Genomic DNA, 6,551 nt, shown 5'->3' with positions numbered 1-6,551 from the left:
ATACATAAAAGTATATCATGAAAAATTGTATTTAAAACATAAATCTATTCTTCTTCTTTTTTAGTTAAAAGAGGGAGTACTCTATTAGCACGTTTTAATTTAATATTGTTAAAAGTTTGACCAATTATTTCATTCATAGAAGCAATTCCAACTTCACGAGCATTATGACAATTGATGGTTTTATCACCGACCACTCCACTTGCAATGGACATTATTTTTTTAACCTCAGGAAAAGGATTATGTAATGAAAACCATTCAAAAAGTTTTTTAATATCTTCGATATCTCTTTTTATACGAGAATCACTCGCATCTACATGCTGATCTGTTGTGTCCATTTTAACATTTGCAAAATCTTCTAACCCTTCACATACTGTGTTCATTGAATGCATACCATAAACCCATTTACTTAGGACACTATCTTGTGTACTTCTTCCTCGAGAAACACCTCCATCTGTTTTCATTGATTTCATCAATGACTGCTCAATAATCATGTCTGTCGATGTTCCACAACTTAATTTGTTAGAACGTCTTACAGTAAAAAATCCTTGTACAAATCTACTAAAAACACTAGAATCAATTATATTTTCAAGTTGTAGCATATCTTGGAGATATAAGTGGGCAGATTTTGCATAAGGAAAATGTCCCGAAGCGTGGAAATAGGGAAGCATTTCTTTAACGCAATTCAAATGAGCTTGCCAATCTCCCATACGTTCAGCTCTTATAAACTCCTTTGCCATCGATACCATGTGAAAATACTGTATCCATAGTTTTGCTGTAAAGCCTCGTTCCTCATATTCTTTTAATTTCTGGCTAAACTGATACATTAATGCTTCAGCTTTTTCGTCACAACTTTCAATATCATTATATGAAACCGTGTTATTTATTATATCATCTATAGTTTTTTTTAAATGTTCATTAATTTCATTATCAATAACGAGTTCTTTTGATATAATAGTTGACAAAGTGAGGTGAAGTAATGTATGAGCTCCGACAGCTCTGGCGTAAGCATGACCATTGAGCATTTTATCCAATGAATTAGGTGCATAGATTAAAGAAAGAACTTCTTTAATACCACTTCCTTGCATAATATAACCAATTGCTCCGAAAAAGGATATTAGTAGATGAAAACCTCCAAGTCTAATTACAATTTTTGACAAATCAGATTTTTCTGGTGCCGCTGACACTATTTCTCGTGCTTTTGCATACAATGGTTGATCAAAAGTAATAACGCATACATCGTGGCCATAATGTTTTGCATTCTCCAAAGCACATAATAAAGTAGTGTATATGGTATTGTAGTTACTTGCTGGTTGATGAACAAATGGTAAGAATAGAATTTTAGATAAAGAAAAATGCATATCATTATTTGTTAAACGTTCGATATAACCATTCCAACCTGGCAATGATAAATTGTTCCATTTCCCATACAACCATACCATATCTATTTTTCGGAGTAAAGAAATCATTGTATAATTTTCATAAGCAAAACTCTGTGCAGTTATTTTACTATATCCTACTACACCATCATTTTGATAGATCTGAATTGGAATATGTGCTTTTTCTGCAAAATCTTTTGCTGAAAAGACTTGATTTGTTAGTGATATAGACTCTTCAGCTAAAACTGAACTTTTTGGTGTAATTATTTGAATTATACCCATTATGTGTAAAGTGTTATGACCATCTATAGTGTGTTCATTTATATCGGCATTGTCAGCAACATATTGTACAAATGTTCCACTTTCTGGTGGCAAGATATGAGGCTGACTATGAAAAACTGCTGCAGCTTCGTACATCATAGTATTACTGTACGATGCACATAAACCAAAAGTCGAAAAATCTGTATAAGACGTTTTGAACCGAATCGTCGATGGAAAAATACTGAAAGACCCAATTGCAAACTCGAGATAAACGATCTAGGACGAATAGCAGCCATAATACAGTGGCTAATAGTTGTACATATTAATTTTAAATTTTCCAATTTATGACGTTTATTTTTTAAAATTAAAAGCTCCAAAAAATAAGTTAACGATTCTGGAATTTCTCTATTAATATTTTCAAACATTTGACTAGGAGGAGTGTAGTTTTTAGTGTCGCACACAACAGATTGAATATCTTCTCGGAGGATTGTAGCTGCAGCTTTTAGTATCCTATAACGTTCTTCACCTATATTTTGCTTTTTACTGTCATACCAAACTTTGTTCAATACATCGTGCTGTTTATCAATGAAACAGATAATTGTCAAGCTACCTTGTTTCTCAGTTATAATAATTCTATTATCATACTTTAACTTCAACCTTTTTTTAATTGTTTTATCATCTGGAACCTTATTTTTGCAAATGCATTTTAATTCTTTCAGTGAAAATTGACAATCGTCATTATTTTCAATATATACGAATATTTCTTCCATTGCCAAAATAACACTTTTATCTTCAGGACGACCAATTTTACCTCCTGAAGAAGGCCTCAAAAAAGAATTGTAACAATTGTTATGGTACTTGGCCTCAGCAGCAACTAAATCGTATTCATACTCTATACGTGCATAAACAGTTTTTGCAACGTCGTCCGAACGATTCTTAGCAACCTTTATAATATTATCTTTAAAAGAAAGTGTAGCTACTTGATAAATTACTCGTCTATATGCCTGTGGTTTTTTTTTTCTGCCTCTTCATTTTCTTCATCACCACAAAATAAGCAACAATTTTTAAAACAAAAAAACGACTCACCTGACCGCATTCTAGTACGAGGTGGACTGATGGTTGTAGATGTACTAGCTTCCATCTCTCGATGTCTTTTAGCTGTAGCAATACTACTTTTTCGAGTGTACATTTTACGACACTTCACATGAATTGTCACAGACTGTTTGTCTATTAAATATTCAACATTTCCATCATTTCTTTCGACGCTTGAATTAATTAAAGTTGTAATTCCACGTTCAACAATAACCGTTTCACTTTCATTTAAACTATTACTACAAATGAAACAAACTTGCGACATTTTTAATATTTATCCTAGTTCCACAATTTATTGTAACTACGAACACGAAATATACACACGTATTCACGTCAACGAAATGCACAACACTGATGGTAATAAACCATACATAATATCTATATTCAAACAAATTAATGAGATTACGGAAAAATAGTATACAAAAGTAATAGAAAATTATATAAATAGAAAATAATAATCGCGCTTGCGATAGCAAGTCGCCGTGTCGTAGCGGTGTTGTTTTTCATTGACTTCGGTTTAATCTTATAACGATAGTATACAACGATAATATTAAGTATTATTATTATTTTAAACCACAATATCTTATGAAAATATATTATTCATAGGAAAAAAACTTTTTTTTTAGAAAATTAAACACCGAACGGCAGGGCAAAGCGAAGAACTGATTCCAGTATATTGATGTATGGCACATTACTACTTAAGTATCTGCAATATATCATGAAATATTATTCATAGGAAAAAAGTTCAAGATACTTTTTTTTTAGATAATTGCTTGGTCTACAAATTATGTATAAGCTATTTTTATAAAAATACTTAATGTTTAAGAGATATTTGTGAAAAACCTATTTTTGTGACCTTTGACCTCGAATTAAATTTTTAGCAACGGTGGGATCGATGGGGACTTTTGACATTTCATTTGTAATGATGTACTTAAGGCGGCTCTCACACCGGAGCAATAGGCAACGAGCAACTAGCAATCGTCGATAAGCAATAATATTGCTAATTGATTAATCTCATAGAAAATAATGAATATTCTCACACCGAAGCAACACGATGTTTCCTGTTGCGAACTTGTAGCAACATGCGTTGCCAGCGATACGGCTGTCGTGTTGCCGGTCGATATTTATTGACAGTGTTGAGCAATACAAGTTTCGTATGGTATTTTTTTATTATATTATTTGTATTATATTGTTATACATATGTACATTTGTGTTACCTCATTTTCAATTTTTAAAATAAATTATTAAATTATTTTTTTTAATAAATAAAAAATGTGTGATGAATCCGCGTTGAACATAAAATTTGTAGAGTACGTTGAATAGTATCCATGCATTTATGATTTTACTCGGGATGATCACAGTAAAAGAAACGCGACTGAAAAGGCGTGGAATGCAATTGGAAAAGAATTTAAATTATCAGGTATGTATATATTATTTATTTTTAAAATTATAGTAGTTAATAAATTTACAAAGTTTAATTTTCTTGCCAAGGCAATGCATTTTCTGGTTTCAAAAAATACTTTTTCAAATAATCTCTTAATTCATGAGCAGATTTATTACTAAAATGGTTATTGGTTGATTGTGACATCTCTCGATTTGTACATTGATTTTCCTGATTTTTACTGATTTGGGGAACTGAAAAATGACCCTCGACCATTTTAATAAAATTGTGTAGAATACATGCTGCTTTTATAACTTTGATTGCAGTATCTTCATGGCACATTATTGGTCTCTGAAATATTTCAAATTTTGACGCTAACATTCCAAAGGCGCATTCGACGCTTTTTCGTCCACGTGACATTCTATAATTATATATTCGTTTTTCATTATCGAGAACTCGCTTAGGATACGGCCGCATGAGATTTATTTTGAGAGGAAATGCTTCATCTCCTACCATATAGAAAGGAAAATCAAAAGCATCATTAGGCATTGGTGTTGGTTTTGGGATATGAAGTTTATCTGTATCTAACAGTTTCCCAAGATTAGAAGCTTTAAAAACGGCACCATCACTAAACCTGCCTGCTTCTCCTACATCAATGGTCGTAAAAATTCCATCGGCGTCCGCATATGCCATGAGCACCACGGAAAAAAAACTTTTATAATTGTAATGAAGTGAACCAGTTTTGTCAAATTTTTTTATACGACAATGCTTGCCATCTACGGAACCAATACAATTGGGGAGGTCCCATAGTTCGTAGTATCGTTTTGCTATCGATTTCCATGTTTCTTCTTTTGGAACAGGCATGTATATAGGTTGAAGAATTCGCCAGATAGCTTCACTGCACTCTTTCACTATTATTCCTATCGTATTGTCCCCTCTCATGAATATATGTGACAGAGCAACAAAACTACATCCTGTAGCCAAATATCTGTAAAAAAATTTTCAGCATAAAAATTAATATAAATTTAGAATAAGATAATATTGCAATTAATGTAATATGTTATATTATATTTTAACAGAAATACAATGCAAGGAGAAATGGAAAAATCTACGAACAGCTTTTGCACGAAGCATGAAAAAACCCCCGTCAGGAAGTGCTGCCAATAATAAAAGATCTAAAGACTATTATTTGAAAGATGTCATGCAGTTTATTCTTCCGTTCATGAAGGTTAAGCCTCAAAGTAGCAATTTAAAAAATACCGAAGATAATGATGAGCAAAATAGTGACACTGATATTGTAGATACAGACATTAATCAAGACAATGGCGATGTATCTTTACACGATGAAACACCATCTACATCAAAAGAAAGTTATAAAAAAAGGAATCTAGATGTGTCACAAGATAAATTTAGTGCTCCGAATACTACAAAGAAACGCGCATTATACAATGTGAAAACATCTACGGATGAGGTTGATAAGTGCGTCATTGATTATATTACTTCAAAAAAAGATTCTCAGACAAACAAAAATAATAGCGATCTTGATTTCTTCAAAAGCTTGTTACCTGATATATCTAAGATGACCGATTATCAAAAAAGGCAGTTTAAGAGAAGAACACTTGAAACTATAGATTCAATTTTGGACGATTCGCCTACACAGAATAATACTATTTCATATGTTCAACGACCTTTATCCAGCTACTCCGGAAGTTCATATTCAGTATTGAGTCCTGAGCCACCTGTGGGGACGGTCGGATTTCAACAGTTGGGAAATTTGCATTCAGAAGACTACGAACGAATTATTAATAATCCGACAACAGTTCAAAATTACCTCCATACTTTTACTGAATAGTATGTTATACCATTTAAATCAAAATAAATATTAAAATTTAACATTACCTGAGTGTTATTAACAATTTTTCTCCTGCACTTATAGCTTCTCTGTAATTTGTATCACGTTTTGTAATACTATGTTCAATTAAATTTAAAAGTTGTTGAAATGTATCTGGGCTCATTCTATAACAGCTTTTTAACTGCAATGGATGAAGTTTAAGTTCATCTGCATAGACATTTGCACCATATTTTACAAGCTGTTTAAATGCTGGATTAATCCAATATTTACGTTTTTTATTTTTTATTTTTCTTCTTCTTAAATTCCACCAGAATAATAAAACGTCGTCTTCATCAGACGATGACATGGTTGCTACTGCGTTGCTTCTATTTGAGAGCTAGGGGCAATACATATTATTGTCTGTTGACTATTGTTAATTGATAGTTGCTCGTTGCCTATTGCTCCGGTGTGAGAGCCGCCTAAGGTGTGTACCAATTTTCAGCTCTATTCGAATTTTTCCGAAGTTAACGTTTTTTTTTGTCTATTTTGACCGGACTATAATAGATTCACTCTTAACTATTATTCGGCTTTTACAATGGTGTTCTGTACA

The 6,551-nt window shown here is 32.2% G+C and overlaps 1 pseudogene; it reads left to right on the top strand.

Annotated features, from left to right (window-relative positions):
• Positions 1-4,001: 4,001 nt before the first annotated feature.
• LOC111026336 lies at positions 4,002-5,962 on the top strand (annotated as a pseudogene).
• The last annotated feature ends 589 nt before the right edge of the window (positions 5,963-6,551 follow it).

Source organism: Myzus persicae, unplaced genomic scaffold (assembly GCF_001856785.1).
Source record: "Myzus persicae strain clone G006 unplaced genomic scaffold, MPER_G0061.0, whole genome shotgun sequence".
Lineage (NCBI taxonomy): Eukaryota > Metazoa > Arthropoda > Insecta > Hemiptera > Aphididae > Myzus > Myzus persicae.
The sequence above is the reverse complement of the archived record's forward strand: the minus strand, read 5'-3'. Positions and strand labels throughout refer to the sequence as shown.